Source organism: Triturus cristatus, chromosome 6, assembly GCF_964204655.1.
Source record: "Triturus cristatus chromosome 6, aTriCri1.1, whole genome shotgun sequence".
NCBI classification, from domain to species: Eukaryota; Metazoa; Chordata; class Amphibia; order Caudata; family Salamandridae; genus Triturus; species Triturus cristatus.
This window is the reverse complement of record NC_140589.1, coordinates 349059475-349078147: the sequence shown is the minus strand read 5'-3', so window position 1 is coordinate 349078147 and position 18673 is coordinate 349059475. Positions and strand designations below refer to the sequence as shown.

Sequence of the window (18673 nt, the reverse complement as noted above, 5' to 3'; positions counted from 1 at the left end):
AAATAAACATATTTATCCCGTTACACCACAACTTAGGAGGCGTACAGATTGAGCTCTTTCTCAGGTTTACATTATTTTGTAAATCTGGAGCTGCATCAAATTCCATGAGTGTTGTGTGGGTAAACCCAACTCAACGCCCATAGAATGCGTCTCCTGGGTGCAGAGTAAAGAGATGCAGTGATTTGCACTGCATCGCCTTACTCAAGATTTATGAAGTCACTCAAAGTCATGCAGAGTGGCTTTGCGTAGATCAAAATGGGAGCACCACCTCACACATGTACCCCTTTACGTGGTGCAAAAGTGACATAAATAAGCCCCTCAGTTTCTTGGCTGCATCCTCCAACGATTGACAGATTCAAAGACTGACCTGAATCTTTTAGCTCCACAATTAAGTTCATTATATAAATCAATAATCCAAGGATATCAAGGACAACTTGTGCTGTTGCACATTTAATGTCAAAATTGAGACTGCAGAAGCATGAATCAGAAAAGGTTTCATGTTAAGTTCAATGTCGTTTTTCTACATTGAACATGTGTGTACAGCGACTACATTTAGCAGAGATGCAAACGCAAAAATTACCAAAAAATGCTTATCAAAAACATTTAATACATAATGATTGGAGGCCGACATCTAAAACAGCCAGCCAAACCCAAATCCCCCCACCCTCCCAATACACTCTTAAATTTAATTATGTTAATTAAAAAAAAATCATAGTTCATTTTCCACTGTCAACAGATCTTGATCTAGATCTCTGCCGTTCAACAAAAGGGGATCGGGATGGTAGACGACCTTCTGACGCAGGAGACTTGGGCCTACTCAAAGATCTTGTTTGCTTTGCATCTTGTGCAGGAGACCTGCTTGCAGAACGAGATTTGCTTTCTTTACTCCTGCTGCTGTGGTTGCTCCGATTACTGTGGTTGCTTCTATTGCTTCGGCTTCTGCTTCGTGACCTAGAGTAAGATTTACGGCTCCTGGAGCGAGACCTGCTCCTGGACCTGCTGTTACTTCTGTTTCCTTCAATCAATTTGATCTTTCTTCCATTTATTTCTTTCCCAGATAGCTTCTCCATTGCATTTTTCAAGTCACTGTAAGATGCAAACTCAACAACCCCTTCATTTAACTTGGGTCTGTGTGCATCAGCAAAGGTAACTTCACCAGCTTGCCTCATGAAATCCTTCAGCTCCTGCCAGCTCACTCTTGAAGACAGGTTTTCCACAATAAGGCGATTTTCAGGGCTTACAGGTGGAGCAGATCTATCACCACCACGCAGACGATGACTGCTACTGCTAAAACGTTCACTGTATCTTCCTCCTCCTCCTCCTCCTCCTCCTCCTCCTCGTCCACCTCTCATGCCACCACCGCCACCGCCTCCAGAGCGCCCTCTGGCATGTTCAATTGTAACTCTTTCACTGTACAGTTCTTTTCCATCCAGTTCATGGACAGCATCATCTGCATCTCTAGGATCATCAAACTCCACAAAACCAAAGCCTCATTTTAAATCAATGTCCCTTATTCGTCCATATCCTTTGAAAAAACGTTTGACGTCCTTTTCTCTGGCAGCTGGATTCAGCCTCCCAATGAAAACACGGCATTCACTCATGACAATGCGGGACCTGTGTGCGTTAGCTGAAACTAATGTTTTTCTCCCCGAAACCCGACGTAGGTTTGCAAGCGACCTATTTCCTCAAACCTATCTTAGCACTGGTTAAGAGCATTGTCTCTCCTTTTTTCATGGTCATTTCCCATTTTAATTAAAAACGTAATCATGAAACTTAATTCCTGCATGACTGAAGTCACTAACTGGATGAAAGTCAACTGTCTCAAACTCAACACCGATAAGTCAGAAGTAGGGATCTTCTGCAAGAACACATCGCCGTGACACCAACTAGTGGCCGTCTGAACTCAGACCTACACTCAGCACCCCTCCCAAGGAACCTCAGAATCTTCATTGACAGCAAAATGAACATGATCGCACAAGTCAATGCCGTCAATGCATCCTGTAACTCACCCTGAAGATGCTGAGAAAGATCTACAATTGACTCCCAAGCAACTCAACACAAGCTGTCACTCATGGCCTAGTCACTCAGCAGCTAGACTCACCCTCAACCTCCCACACATCACACCACACCTCAGGAAGGTCCACTGGCTCCCGATACACAAATGCACTCATTTCAAACTTTTCACACATACATTCAAGGCACTATACAACTTATGTTTAACCTACCTGAACAGTTGCAGCTCCCTTCAATAACCACACAGACACCTCCGCTCCACAGGACTCCTGCATGGACATCACACGCATACTCAAAACCAGATTAAGCTTTCTCTTGCATCACTTCTAAAGTGTGGAATGACCTCCCGCTCTAAATTAGAGCCCCCTCCTCATTAACTAAATTCTTGAAGAAGCTGAAGACCTGGCTTTTCAATTAACCCACCTAACCTAGGCAGCAGTAGGTACACACACCTGCTCAACGCTAATGTCAAAGTATTTTCTGAAGTGTGATTTTATGTAACAAATTATTTGTGCAAATTGATAGTTCTAATGATGCATATGGTCGTAATCGATGAATCAATGAAGTTGAACTTGAAACAATTTGATTGTTTTACTTAGAAGTGTAATAAATGGCGGAGTTTAGTTATGCCATATTTTAGTGCAAGACCATTCATTTAAAATGGAAGCAGTTTCTGGTGTTTGGTTCATCTTGCTCCTGTCATTCTTCCCTTCCAATCTGTGTCCAGCTGCACATAATCTCTCCCCACAGTTTGAGCAGAACACAGAATATTACAATGTAAAAGGAGTGATAGTTTCAGAAAGCATGTATTGTGAATGAAGCTTTCTATTGTGTACCTAATGTATCATTTTGAAGGATTTTTGTGGGAAGTTCCTACACAGGAGTGCAGAAGAACATAATTCTATAGGCTATTGTTTGAGGAATATTTCATATTATGTTGTACATCCTCAGAGTGCAGTTGCTGAGGAAACAAGAGGAAGATTTCTTTTACCTTAAGAAATGGATTAGTGCTAAGAAACTTTAGTTTTTGCATAGCTGTTTTTGTCGATCCAACTTAACCATGATCATATCATGCTGACTTTGCAGTTTTATTTATTATTCTGCAATATTTGTGTATGAAACCCCCTGGTTTGGAGCGTTTGAGGGTGTATTTTCATTATCCTCTTGATACTCTGATTATTTTGAGATTTCTTTTTCCCTTTCTTAGGATGCTATCAGTACTCTTTATGAGTTTGACACTAAGAATGCTCCTAGATTTAGTTGCTTAAATATAGATTGTGTTATGGTTTTTGATTATGTATTTGAGTATTTGATCCTTCATGGCATATTTGTGCATTAGCTCTGACAGTTTTACACCCCATCTTCTCATCAGAGCACAATAGTCTCTTTAACCATATGTCCTTGAATGTTGTAACATATCCTTTCTTGTTTTCCAAAAACTTTTCCCCATGAATCATCCTCCCTGTCGTCTGCATCTTTTGCAGAGAGAACCTTTACTATCAGTCATCCAATACAACAAATATCTATTCATTAGCTAATAAACAGAATCTTCCAAATAGCAACGTCTAAAGCAAAGAGAAGAGAAAAAGATCTTGCACAATAGTCGTAACGTAAAAAACAAGTCTTTCAGTATTAATGTCTTATTTCAATCATAGAGTTTTTTTATTTGGTCATGTCAAGAAACCATGCTTCATTTCTATGTTACATGCCTATATTTTTCAAGTATGGTCTCCTACTACAATTTTTGCTTTTATCACACTTCATTTTTAAATGTAAAACTCTGCACATTAAATTTCTAAAAAAGCATTTTGCATATAACTACATTTGTGTCATCACAATTTCTTCATAAATGGATCTTTAGAATGCACTTTCACTCTCAGTTGAGTCTTGTTTTTCATATATTTTATATAAAGCTCATAAAGTTATCTAACAGGTACCTATGCTTAGAACAGGTTTCAGAATTACTCAAAAAAAGTCCTCCTCCTACTCTTGCAAAACAGTTACTAAAAGGAGAAGCTCCTTTACCTTAATTCGCTAATACACTAGTTAATACACTAGTAGTCTCCAATGTTTCTAGTTCTGGTTTCAGATCAGTAATGTACTTTGTGAACTATTCTATTCTTCTCTCATCTGGAATGTATGAACAGTTGAGCCTTGGTATCTTGCAGAATCCACCTTTCTTTGCCATCAAAAGGTCTAATGCTAATCGATCTGATAAAACCATTGATCTAATTGCCAATAATTTTGAGATAACAGCCAGCAAATCTCAAGATGTACTAGTTGCCAATGTACCTACTACTGTTGACAACTTTCTTATCTTCTCATCATTTAAAACTACTCCTACAGGTGCTATGTTTGTTCTGTCTCCTACTAGTTGTGTTCCATCATAAACACTTCGGCATATTTATCATTGAGATGTGTTGTCCATGTGCTACGCAAGGGGGGCTAAGGATGACACAACTAATCAGTCAGATTTAGAAAACCACGTAAGGCCACCTTTGCGAGCCCCCGGAGCACTTTGGTATTACAGATGAGGGCTCAAATACTTGGGCGTCCCCTTCAGTAATACCAATAGTGCTGGCGCACTTAAAGCGCCAGCGCTACCTTCAGGGGGTGTTCCTTCATTTGCATAGGGGGGTGCCCTATGCAAATGAGGGAATTCCTTTTTCTCTGCACCCGCACCATATTACAAACGTGGGCGCAGAGGCAAAGAAGCTCTAAGGGGGCGCACTGTGAGTGCGCCCCCTGAGAGCAGCCCACTGGAGGGGAAAAAGGGGGTCCTATGGACTGACAGCACCTGCCTGCAAGGGGATTTCTAATCCCCTTTAAAAGTGCAGGCGGGTTGCCGCCTGCACTGTGAAAAAATGGAGTGGCTGCAAGCAGTTGCTCTGTGTTTACACATGCATTTTCAAATGATGGGTGTTTCCACGCATCCACCCATGGATTTTGGGGCATTCCCATATTTACCATCAGTGGTAAATCTGGGAATATGTCAAAATGCCTTTTGTCCACTGTTAGGTTGATTACTTAGAGCTTCTGCATCAGGCTTGCCTGCTCCCACCGCGCGCCCCTCCCTTTCTGCGCACGGCATTCACCAGCTGGAATGTTGACAGCTGGGCGTTCTAGGGTTACAGTTGACAGTTGGTTGGGTGGCCATATGTGAGTTACGCATCCAGCCTCCGGTTGAGTGTGTCGTCCTATGATGAAATAAACTTCTACAAGTAAATAATCGTAAGCTTCATCTTTACAATTTGGCGACGAGCACGGGATGGACGACGCACAGATGGACCCATACGGTGATGGACTGAATGAATTGAAGGGAAGTGACTTAAAAGGAAAATATTAAATAAAAGAAGAAACGGAAGTTGAAGATGCGTAGCGGATATATGAAAATAACAGTGAGACATAATTGAATATAAATTGACGAAGGACTAAGAAAATACCTGAAACTGTAAAGGAACTTTACAAACGCTAGTAAGGACCTTGTGCAGAGCGAAAATATTACGCAGTGAGTGCTGACATGATATGTTCATTAAAGCCAGTATTTATGAGCAAGTATCTGAGCAAAGAACAACCGTTCTGGAAGAGCAGGAAAGAAAATTCGCAACCGAGTGAGAATTAAAGTAAAACAAACCTGTGAGGAACTACGAGGAATCGGAAGGAATACTATAAGACTCTCCCTGGTTACGCAGTCAAAAGACTTCCTCTGAGGTTCTTCCATCGCAGTGTATATTGATATAAATTTTACGGAGGATGAGTAAATAGTTTTATGAAGACAAGGAACTTTACAAGAAAATAACGTGAGTAAGGACCTTGTGAAGAGTACATAAAGTGACGCGAAGAGGGCTGGCAAGTGAACTATTAACAAACAAAAAAAAAAAAAGAAGAAATACATGAGACTTTGAGAAAGAACGATCGAAGGGGCAACGGAGTTATCACGGACACACAAACTAAGGGAAAACCAACACACTAACGTAAAGGAAATTAAACAACTACGATGGAAGTGACAGGAGAAACGAAGTACGGTTAAAATTACATATTACTTGTCGTTGGTTGTGCAGCTAAGTAACTCCAGCAAAGGATCGTTCACCGCGTTGCTGAAAGTGAGAGGAATATTTAATTCAAAAGAAATTTAACGTATAGTGAAATTCACCTCATAACGAAGGCATTGCTTGTAGAACGTCGTGACGTTGCTGAACTGATTGAGAACAAGGAAGTGAAGCATACGCAACAGCAGATTAGCGTAGTGACGTAGGGAGTTGCTTCCCACCATCTTTGAGGAAATGCGTGTGTAAACAAGCGAAATCATCGTAACAAAGAAATAGCTCGTTAATACCACGGCGTGTGGGGGCAACAGTAAACTAAAAAGGAACTCGTGCAGAATTGAAAATATACGGTCGGATTAATCTTTGGCAGGTGGTTTAACAGTGTACAAAAATATTACTAAAAAAAGGAGAACAGAAGGAGAGAGAAAAGTATATGATGAGGCAATAGAGGACTTAGATGCATACTACAAACCCACAGTATGTGTAGCAGTACACAGGTATAAGTTCTACAGAAGGAAACAAGGAAAAGAGGAGTGCATCGACGATTACGTGTCGGCACTAAAGAACTTGGCACTTTCATGCAAGTTTGAAAATATGCATGACGATTTAATTAGAGACCAGATTGTGATGTGTGCTGCAAATTCAAACATACAAGACGCCTTATGGGCCAAAGGGGAAAAACCCTTACAACAGGTCATTGATATTGTAAAGAAAGCGGAGTTGACAGGTAGATGTGCTAAGGAAGTCATCAATGAGGGAAAAAGTAAAACTGAGGATGCAAATGTAGTTGCAAAAATAAGTGGGTACAAGAAAAGTACCGGGTATAGAGTGAAGGACACAACAAAATTCAAAGAGAATGCTAGTTCATACGAGCAATTGAAGTGTTACAGGTGCGGCAGCAATAAGCATTTGGCAAATGACTGGAAATGCCCAGCGAGAAACAACAAGTGCACCCAATGTGGGATCATTGGTCATTTTCAGAAAGCATGCAAGTGGAAGATGAAAGAAAAGGTAAAATTTATAGAGGATGAGGATGAAGAAGAATTAGAAAAACCTGACATTTCACTAAAAACATTCACAGGAGAACCGATAGAACTTATGGGTTACAAAAAACTTACATTTGCATTTAAGGGAAGAAAAACCTACAGCAAGATGTACGTTGCTGTCAAAGGTCCATCTGTACTTGGTTGGAAGGACCAGGGAAAACTTGGTATAACTCTAAACCCAAACAGTGTGGAACAGGTCCAGGTTACACAAAATGAGGTAGAGGAAGATGAACTATGTGTAGCAAACATCAAAGAAGAGTTCCCGAGCATTAAAGAAGTAGTAAGGAACAAAGAGAACGAAAGAGATGGAACCTTAAAAGAAGTTAGGGAGCGTATTGTGGAAGGATGTTCAAAAAAGATATCTCTGAGAGATGAGTTGCGGACCTTCGGCGAACTGAGGAATGAACTGCCCATGGAAAACGAACCGGTTTTAAGACAAGGGAAGTGTATACCTCCGACCACTTTAAGAGAGAATCTCATTGAACTATGCTGTGAGGGACGTTTGGACATAAATAAAAAAAAACAATGGAGGCCTTGGTACGAGATAAAAATCGTAAGAACAAAGAGAAACTGCATGCAATGTGGGAAATCTGACGAATCACTAACAAGCAGGAGACCTCCTCTCCTACCCCTGAAGTGTCCGGACTTGGCATGGAAGAGGGTGGGCATTGGCTTCCGAGCACAAACTAATGGAGAAAACAAGGAATATAGAGAAGATGGTGAGAATATCGAAACCACTGGGAGTATGAGAAAACAAAGAGACATATCTGAACATGAAAAGGAGAAAATGGATGTGGTCCGCAGGGGACATGACAAACAGGACTGGATACAACTTGAATCATCGGATTCGGAGGAAGAAGGTGATTACGTGAAACAACAACATCGGAGTGAAAACGGAGGGAGAAGTTTGAGACAAAAGGTTATCGAAACCATAGGAGTCAACACCGAACTGAGTTATCACCATATCCCATTATCATATGCATTCTGCTTAGCTTATTTTTTACTATTATGTTTCCAATTATGACATGAATCTTTCAAAAGTTACTCTTCAGAAATGTATGACTGTACACCTATAGGCAAAAGGTCAAGACACTCCATGGTATTTCTTTAGATCATCCATAGTTATAGACACTGTCAAGGCATATTGACCTGCTTAATAAGGCCCTTAGAGAAGACATATATTTTGTCATTCAAGGAAAGGGGAGCTCAAATCTTTTATAGTAAAAATAAGGATGATGTTTTTAAGAATGTGTGGAAGAAATTATGTGTTGATAAAAGAAGAAACCAATATAGAAAAACACATATTGGGATCAGTAGTTGTGAATGCACATTTTAGGAGGACCTTTTCAAATTCTTACAGGGGAAGAAGCAGTCATTCCAGGGTTGTAAAAATTAGTGGCACCAACAGTCAAAAGACATTGATGGAGGACTACTTTTGAGTTGCAACATTTACGGTAATGAAAAAGGACTAATATGAAGTTTTGATGACTAATGTGGAAAACAATTTACCTGAAGGAGCTGTAAAATGAATATTCATGGCGCAAGTATCGTTAGTAAGGAACCCTATTGGAAATCTGTTTAGCGCAACGCAGAAGAATTGGGCTGAAGGAAAAAGAATCACTTGCGGCGGACTATGGAAAAAAACCAAGGAACAAAGAAAGGAAGTCGTGTGAGTAGTGACTAACAAGTAAAAGAAAAAAAAGTGAGGAAAACTCACCCAAAGCGTTCTGATTGATGATTCTGGAGGTACTAAAAGCCGAGAAGAAACGGTTTAGAATTCACCACAGAACTGGGGCGTTCAAGATAGAACGTCGTGACGTAGCAACAAAATGCAACCGGAAGTGAGTATGCAGTCTGCGGTCTAGTTTCTACGTGTATTCACGCACAGGAAGCCTGCGTGCCGCCATCTTAACCAGGAAGTAAAGCGCAAATTACATTTTACGGAGCTGCGGGCGAAAATACTGTAATCTAGCAGCTGGAGAGTAAGGAAAAACTCTCCGGTTTTTGTTTTTTTTAACGGAACTCTAGCGAAAGTGTATGACACATACAGGTGAGAGTGACATTGTAGGAAAAAAAGTATAACTCAATTTTTGGCGTAATTGAATTTAAAAATATACAAAATTTTGAAAAAAAGAGCCTAATAAGGAATACTAAAGTAGTTAAGTATGGCATCAGGCAATGTTTACAATCTACAGCCACCAGAAGCATTTCTAAAGGGTACAGGTGTACCAAGTGTAAAATGGGAAAATTGGAAAGAGTATTTTTGTAATTATATTTCAACATTTGACAAGGAGGATGAACCACTTAAGCAGGAAGAAAAGAAAAAAATGTTGTTACATTGTTTGGGTGCAGGAGGTTTGACGGTGTATAACAATATTACAAAAAAAACAAGAGCAGGTGGTGATAGAAAAGTGTACGATGAGGCAATGGAGGATTTAGATGGATACTATAAGCCTACAGTTTGTGTTGCGGTACACAGATACAAGTTCTACAGAAGAAAACAAGGGAAAGATGAAAGCATTGATGACTATGTGTCGGCACTTAAGAACTTGGCACTTTCATGCAAATTTGAAAATATGCATGACGATTTAATAAGAGACCAGATTGTCATGTGTGCTGCAAATTCGAATATACAGGATGCTCTATGGGCAAAAGGAGAAAAACCACTTCTCCAAGTAATAGAAATCGTAAAGAAAGCAGAATTAACTGGTAGGTGTGCAAAGGAAGTGATTAACGAAGGGAAAAATAAATCGGAAGAAACCAGTGTTGTGGCAAAGATAAGTAGTAGTAAAACATATTCAAAAAACAAGATGAAGGATACGCCCAAATACAAAGGTAATGCTGGTCAGTTTGAACAGTTGAGGTGTTACCGTTGTGGTAGCGGAAAACATCTGGCCAATGATTGGAAATGTCCAGCAAGAAACAATAAATGTACCCAGTGTGGAATCATAGGTCATTTCCAGAGATCATGCAAAAGAAAGGGTAAAGAGAAAGTGAAATTCATAGAGGACGAAGAAGAAGGAGAGTCCGAGCAAGAATCCTCTGACGAGTCTGTGTACAATTTATGTATGCTAGAGGTAAATGAGGAAACGGCTGTGGAGGAGGAGGAGAAGTACAAGAAAAAAAAAACAACCTGCTTGGTGGAAATAGGTGGCGTGAGTATTAATATTGTAGCTGACTCCGGGTCACCGTGTACAATAGTTAACCGTGAAGTATGGAAAGAGAAATTTAGAAGCAAGGTTGGAAGACATTTAGAGGAACCAGATATCACTCTCAAGACATTCACTGGTGAACCCATAGAACTTATGGGGTTTAAGGAACTAAAGTTTACATTCAAAGAAAGGGAAACTAGCAGCAAACTATATGTAGCGGTTAATGGCCCTTCAGTACTTGGTTGGAGAGACCAAGGCAAACTCGGAATAACTCTCAATCCAAACAGTGCTGAACCTGTCCTGGTTACACTTCAGGAGAACTGTGATTTGGTAAACAAGTTTCCAAAAGTATTCAACGGAAAAATAGGGAAACTAAAAGGGTTCCAACATGTAATAAAGCTCAAGGAGGGTGCAGTACCATGTTTACATAAAGTAAGACAAATACCGTTGTCTCTAAGAGAAGAAGTGAAAACGGAAATAAGCAAGCTACTGGATGCAGAAATAATTGAAACAACTGAATCGTCAGAGTGGGTCGCACCTCTGGTGGTCGCAAGGAGGGCCAACGGAAAGTTAAGTTTATGCATTGATTTGCGCGACCTTAACAAAAACATTCTAATCGATCAATACCCTTTACCTAAAATAAACGAGATGTTGTCCCTTACCAAGGGCATGACCGTATTTTCAACCATTGACTTAGCTGCCGCATACCACCAGGTGTCTCTACATCCCGAGAGCAGACACCTTACAACATTTGTAATGCCTTTTGGGTGCTTCAGATTTAAAAGAGTACCTTTTGGGCTAGCATCCGCAGCAGCTCTGTTTCAAAGACTGATGCATGAGATATTCAGAGGAATAAAGAACATACTCATTTTCCAAGACGATATTCTCATAATGGGAAAAGACAAAACAGAACACGACAAACGGTTGGAACAGGTTCTGAAAATCTTAGAGAAAGGTGGGTTGACGGCAGAATACAAAAAGTGTAAATTCAGCAATGACTCCGTCACTTACCTAGGACACAAAATCACTAAGGATGGAGTGAAGCCCAAGAAAGAATTGATCAAAGCCATTAAGGATGCCCCAGTGCCACAGAATAAGGAGGAACTTAGAGCGTTCCTAGGTCTGGTGGAATACTATTCAAAGTTTGTTAAAAAAAATTCTATGAAAACTTACTGTATCAGAACCCTTCTAAAGAACAAAATCAAATACGAGTGGTCACAAGACTGTGAAAACAGTTTCGAAAACCTAAAAAAAGAGATCTGTGACGCACCACCCCTTAAGGGTTTTGACAATGATTTACAATGTGTAGTCACCACGGATGCAAGCGGAAAGGGCATTGGGGCGGTATTGACCCAAGTGGAATCTGATGGGAAAGAAGTCACTATCGCTTTCGCCTCACGATCCTTGACACAAACGGAAGAGAAGTATTCCGTAATAGAGCGCGAAGCCCTGGCGTGTGCGTGGGGACTCGAACATTACAGACAATACATATGGGGAAAAAAAAATAATTTTAAGGAGTGACCACAAATCTTTGACAAAAGTGCTCACAGTTAAGGGATTATTCAATGCGTCACCTAGATTGGCAAGATTGGCAATCAAATTGTTGGACTACAATTACGAAGTGCAGTACTTGCCAGGATCTAAGAACGTCGTTGCTGATTTTCTTAGTCGGTTACCCTTGCACAATGTAGAAAGAACAGAGAAGGAGGAAGAACTATGTGTTGCCAATGTGAATGAAGAATTCCCAAGTATAACCAAAGAAGCATGGAAAGAAGAATATGAAAAAGATAGAACCTTAGATGAAGTAAGAAGACACATTGTTGTAGGATGGCCCAAGAAGGGTAACATGACGAAAGAAATGCGAGCCTACTGGGAGTTAAGGATTGAGTTATCAATGGAAGATGAATTGATATTAAGACAGGGCAAAGTGATACCCCCCACAGCTTTAAGAGAAAGACTTATTGACATATGCCATGAGGGTCATCTTGGAATAAATAAAACAAAACAAAGAATAAAGAGTTGGTATTGGTGGCCTGGGTGCGACATACAGATTGAGAGAGCTGTGAGGAATTGCATACCTTGTGAGAATTCAGATAAAACCCAAACTGTCCTAAGACCACCACTTCAACCGTTAGAGTGCCCCAATATGGCGTGGGAAAGGGTTGGAATGGATATAATGGGTCCAGTGAGATGGCAGGAGGAACAGATGTATGTATTGGTCTTAATTGATCACTTCTCAAAATGGCCGGAAATTAAGGTTTGCAGGAAGGTGGATGCAACCGATATTGTCAAATTTTTGGACAAAATATTTAGTAGGGAAGGCATACCGAAAATTATTGTCAGTGACAACGGTAGTCAGTTCACATCTGACATTTTCAAAAAGTTTGTTAATGGAAAAGGAATTAGACATAAAACTGCAAGCATCTACCATCCAGCTGGCAACGGAGCCGTAGAGAGATTTAACAGGGTGATAAAAGGCATCATCCAGTTGGCTAACAATAACAAAAAATGCTGGAGGAAGGAATTGGAAAAAATGGTATGGAGCTACAGGATAACACCAGGAGAAAAAACCATGGTGAGCCCGTTTGAGATGCTGAGAGGGAGAACTCCCATATCCAAGGACAATATTGGTTGGCTTAAAAGCGCAAGGAAATCAGAATGGTCTGTGGAAAATGTGAGAAAGAAGACACAAGAGACTAAAGAACAGAGTAAAGGGAGATTTGACAGCAAACATAACTGCAAGGAGATCAACCTGGAAGAAGGGGACGTGGTGAGAGTAAGGAGAAGTGGTAATGTTGGTAAAGGACAAAACAGGTTCTCAAACCCGTTAATAGTGGAAAAAGTATTTTGCAATTCTGCACGACTCAGCGATGGGAAAGTATGGCATGCCTCAGCATTGTCGGTTTGTAAAAGGAAGGATAAGGGTCCTAATGACACAATGAGTCATATACACATGAGAAAGGAAGAGAATATAAAAGAGTTAGACAAACTGGGTCGAAAAGAACTAGATTCTACAGATTCTGAGGAAGATGGTGATCACATGCAACATCAACACGAGGGACAAAACAGTACAGACGAACAGAGAAGTGAAGTTATTGAGACCATAGGTGTTAACAGAGAAGTGACCACAAGTGAATCTGGGTCTTCTGTGGGTCATGGTAGTGATAATGAGTTGGAGAGTGAAAAGGAAGCTGTGGAACTAAGTGGAGACAGATGTGTTCCAAATGCCGGTACACCGGGGGATTCCAGGGTACCTAACGAAATGCAAGACCCCAATCGGGAACCGGGGGGGGAGATGGAATGACTGCTTCTTCCCCTGTAAGAATTTGAAAAGGTCCTCCTAAATTGTGCATTCACAACTACTGATCCCAATATGTGTTTTTCTATATTGGTTTCTTCTTTTATCAACACATAATTTCTTCCACACATTCTTAAAAACATCATCCTTATTTTTACTATAAAAGATTTGAGCTCCCCTTTCCTTGAATGACAAAATATATGTCTTCTCTAAGGGCCTTATTAAGCAGGTCAATATGCCTTGACAGTGTCTATAACTATGGATGATCTAAAGAAATACCATGGAGTGTCTTGACCTTTTGCCCAAAGGTGTACAGTCATACATTTCTGAAGAGTAACTTTTGAAAGATTCATGTCATAATTGGAAACATAATAGTAAAAAAAAAGCTAAGCAGAATGCATATGATAATGGGATATGGTGATAGGTTACCTCATCCGCAGCTGAAGAAGGTAAGGTTGCGCTAATATAAAAGTTCTTAGCATCTAAAGCCTTTGTGTAGTCCTCAATTAGTCTGAATAAACAGTAGTCGATAACTCTTCTTTCGAATAATCTACAAATGAAGCCTTACATTTTGTTTGATCTATTGTGTGTGCAGGTGTTGTAGTTGCAGATGTTGATACACGCATCTCTATCTCTGGCGTAAAATTGACTCCAACTATTAGTGTTATGATTACTATTAGCACAACTATTAAAGTAGCACCTATAATGATCCTATATCTAGATTTAGTAAGGAAACACGTTTGTCTACAGTCAGACCTTCAGTAGAATATAGCAACAAGCAGATTCAATTCTCTGCCTTAACTTCTATTTGACCAAAAGAGCAAAACATTTTGAAAATTGACTTGCATTCATTTCATTCAGCTTATATATAATAATCTTTGTGGGTCATCCCTAGCACTATTCTGTCTTCTTCTAAATGTTTTAACTCTACACTTCTACTGCCTTGGCCATAGCAAATTCTTCTTAGTTATTTTTAATTATTTTCATAACTTCAGGATCTTTTACTTCTTGACTTTAACACAGTTAATCACTTGACGTTGAAGCGGCTTTCATTCTCAAGTTCAAATAATAATAGTCGTCCAGTTCTTCAATGTGATATTTATTTCAAATTGTTTCTGTTTCAAATCAGTGATGTCTGTCAGTGTGGCATATCATGGAGGTTTAAACAACTCGGAGCTCAGTTTATCTGGACTTTGCTTTGAACCACTTGGCACATTTCTCGCACAGTAAGTCTATTCAGGTGCTGAATACCTTCGACAAGGTACTCTTGCTATTTTGGATCTGCTTAGTGTCTGATGATCCTCTTCTGTGTCACTTATACCGCTAGATTCTGTTTCTTTTATTATTGTAAGACGTATACATTTGACTGACACACTTGAGCTTAATGTCTCTTACCCCTTGGCCATTCAAATCTCCATATTTACGTTTCTCACCTCACACTTGTTCCTTCATCTGTGGTATTCAACTGCTCTTGTTATTTTCCAACAGTTTTATCAGTGGGTATTTCCACACCACTTTGCGATACTTCAGCAACTTGTACTGTTGTGTGATTCTGCTGTTCTTCACCCCTCTCTTGTGCTCGCCTCACTGTAAAGTCAGAGGTGCTCTCTGACTTGGTTCAAAAAACACTATTTCTTCATTTGGACACCTTACTCTCTGAGTATGCAAAGCATCCGTTGACATGTTACACATTGGTGGTACAATTCTTCTGCTAGAACTCTGAATCAGGGATTGAACCAATTTGGCCTAAACAATCTAAGCGTTAAATCCATTGCGGTGTTTGCAGGACCATGGAAATGTTGTGTCATGAGAAACAAAAAATTGTCTGGTCTCCTGTCTGCTGAAACCCAAATGCCATTATCATCCTTAACACAACCTGCTCTGATCCAACCTTGTTCTTCTGCTTCTGAAACCTCTTCTTGCAACCCTTTTAGTCTCTTCCCAAGTGTCAGTTACTGACAACAACATAGAAAAAACAGTGTCCTCGTCAGATTTATTTGTATATACTCCCCGTTAAATGTGTAAGCCACAAATGCACAATACTGGGCAACTTCATCTGCATATCAATTTCCAACTGTGACATAATCATTGCCAGTTCTGTGTGCAGCACACTTTACCACTCCAATTTCCTAGGGCAACTGCAAAGGATCCAACAATTCTTTCACATATACCCCATTAATTATGGGGGATCTTTAAGATGTCATGAACTTCCTTTGTTTTTTTAAAGAAAGGGAGTGGCCCTACTATCCAAGGGACAGGGTGACAAATATGGTAACAGTATTAAAAGAATTTATTCCCTTAGAGTCAACTACCATTTAGTACACCACATTCAACCATACGTAATATGAATCCCTCTCATAGATATGTACTTTAGAGAACCCAATCTCTGACCGCAGAAAGGCGTCGGACGTCTATTACGACGAGAATTTACTCCACCCTGAGGATCGTCGGGACGGAAACTATTTCGACTGTTTACGATTGGAAAACGGAGGTCTTTTAAGACGTAAGGACAAAGTTAACGTCATTATACATTAGCACTCGAAGGGGCTAAGTGCATCTGAAGGAGCTGCAATTCTTTTAATCATATATCCAGACAACTTATTGACGTTGTTTCAAATTAAGTGATACGTGAAGGGGCCCTATGTATCTCACTAACTTAAGGATAAGTCCCGATGTTGTTTAGCACGGACTCTAACTGCCACGAGCGATGATGTTGCTGTAAGCACGTACTTGAACAGAATCAGATAACACTATCCCCATTTTGTGGACTTCAGAGTGGACATCATGCAGAGCTCGGTCCACTGTGTTCTTTTGTTGTAAGGCACCCATGACTCTGTGCTATTTCCCTTAAAGAGACAATTATCGTTAAAGGTCCTGATGAAGGTGGTGCAAAATTAGTTAACACACTGAAACGCGTCGAAGCTCCTGTGGTGTTAAATTCAAGGAACTATTGAGTCAGAAATCTTTTACAGTGATATGACTCTGAGAATATAGATTCAATCGAATTAATGTATTACTGATGATATTTAATATATCACTTGTCTCTTTTTATTAATTGATTTATTACTTGAATTGTTTTTATGAAATTTGGATATTGTTTGTCTTTTGCTTTTTTTTTAAAGAATTGTATCATTGATTTATATTGAACAAATGTATGTCATTTTTTACATTAGAGTGTGAATTTGTGTTTATAATTATTAGCTGGGTTCTCTAAAGTACACATCTATGAGAGTGATTCATATCACCTACAGTTGAATGTGGTGTACTGAATGGTAGTTTACTCCAAGGGAATAAATTCTTGTAATACTATGGACTTCCTTTGTGAGAATAACAGCCCAAAGTCATGGACCACACCAAAGCTATACTGACTATCTGTAAATATAGTCACTCTCATTTGTGCTGAAAGGCAACATGCTCTTGTAAGGGCTATCAACTCTAACACTTGTGAGAGGTAACACCTCGAAACCATGAAGCTTCTACCAATTCTTGAACTGTGAAGACTGCATAAGCTGCTCCCAAAGGTCCCTCATTGTTTCTTAAACATGATGCATCCATAAAGATTACATAATCAGTTCATCGAGGGGCTCGTCTCTTAGATCTGGTATCGGCGTGTTGCATAAGTCTGTAACATTTAGACAATCATGTTGAACCTCATCTACATCAATTCCATTTTCAAGTGTGGGCAATTAGGTGGCTGGATTAAACATCTGACATTTCCTTAACACCACTTTTTCTGCTGCAAATATCTGTTATTCAAACTTTGTAAGTCTGCTGTTTGTCAAATATTGTGTTTTCATTCTGGTGAGCAAAATTTCAAAAGAGTAAGGAACTATCCCCGTAAGAGGATGTCCCATTACTATGCTGTCACATCACTCAATACACAAACTGCCTAAACCACTTTAAGGCAGCCAGGCAATCCTGCGGCAAAAAGATTAAAAGTAGTCAAGAAATATGTCACAGGTCTTTGTCAATCTCCATGCATCTGAGTAAGCACTGAGAAAACACAGCCCTCCCTTTCACTGCAAAACGATGTGAACGTTTTACTCTAATCTGGCATTCCTAGTCCTGGAGCACAGCAGAGACATTCGCTCAGCTCTAGAAAAGCTTTCAAGTGATCCTCCCATGGAATCGGATCAGGCATAGCTTTGCGCGCCAGTCTCTGTAAAGGCTTGGTCACTAGGGAAAAGTTTACTGTCTACAGTAGCCAACCATTTCTAGAAACATTCTAAATTCTCTCTGAGTTCTTGGTGGATTCATTGTCGAGATAGTTTCAACTCTCTCCTGTGACACCTTTCTCGTTTATATGTCCCAAATATTGAGCTTCCTTTTTAACAATATTGCAGTTTGCTCTGAGACATCTTAGGCCCATTTTCAGCAATATGATTCAGTAGAGCAATTGTATCTTGTTTGAAAGCTTCTCGTTTATTTGATGCCACAAGTAGGTCATCAATATATTGCACGAGAACTGAATTGCAAGGCATCCGCAGAGTCTCAAGATTCTTTATCAAAATCTGATTAAAGATTGATGGGCTTTCTGTATACCCTTGTGGAACTCAGCAATGCCAAATCTCTATCTCTAAACGCAAATGAGAACAAGTATTGACTGTTCTCATGCAATGGAACGGAATAGAGATGAAAGCCTGACAGAGATCCACAACAGTAAACCACAACAGTAAACCACTCTGCAGTGCAAGGAATCTGGACAAGTATTGTTGCTGGATTCCATACCACAGGACAACGTGGAACAATTATGTTGTCAATTTTTTGATGATCCTGAACAATTCGGTATTTCCCATTGGATATCTATAAACCCATTAAAGGACAATTGCAAGGGCTTCCAACAATCTCTTTTTAAATTCCCTGTTTTAGCGTGTTCTCAATCACTGGTGTTATTCCTACTACTGTCTCTGGTGTAAGATTATTTGACAGTGTTCTTGGGAATATTGCATTCGGCTTTACTGTATTTCAGACTGGTTTTACACCTTTGATTAGTCCGATGTCTTTTCCTGAAAAGTCCCATACTTCGGTATCTTTCAAATCAACAGGTACATCCTGCACTGTCCTCACTGGATATAATCCTACAGCTGTTCCTTGTCGGCCATTTTTAATTCAACATAT

The 18673-nt window shown here is 39.8% G+C and overlaps 1 pseudogene; it reads right to left on the bottom strand.

Annotated features, from left to right (window-relative positions):
* Positions 1-716: 716 nt before the first annotated feature.
* On the bottom strand, positions 717-1601 carry LOC146817168 (serine/arginine-rich splicing factor 5 pseudogene; annotated as a pseudogene).
* Between the last annotated feature and the right edge of the window lie 17072 nt (positions 1602-18673).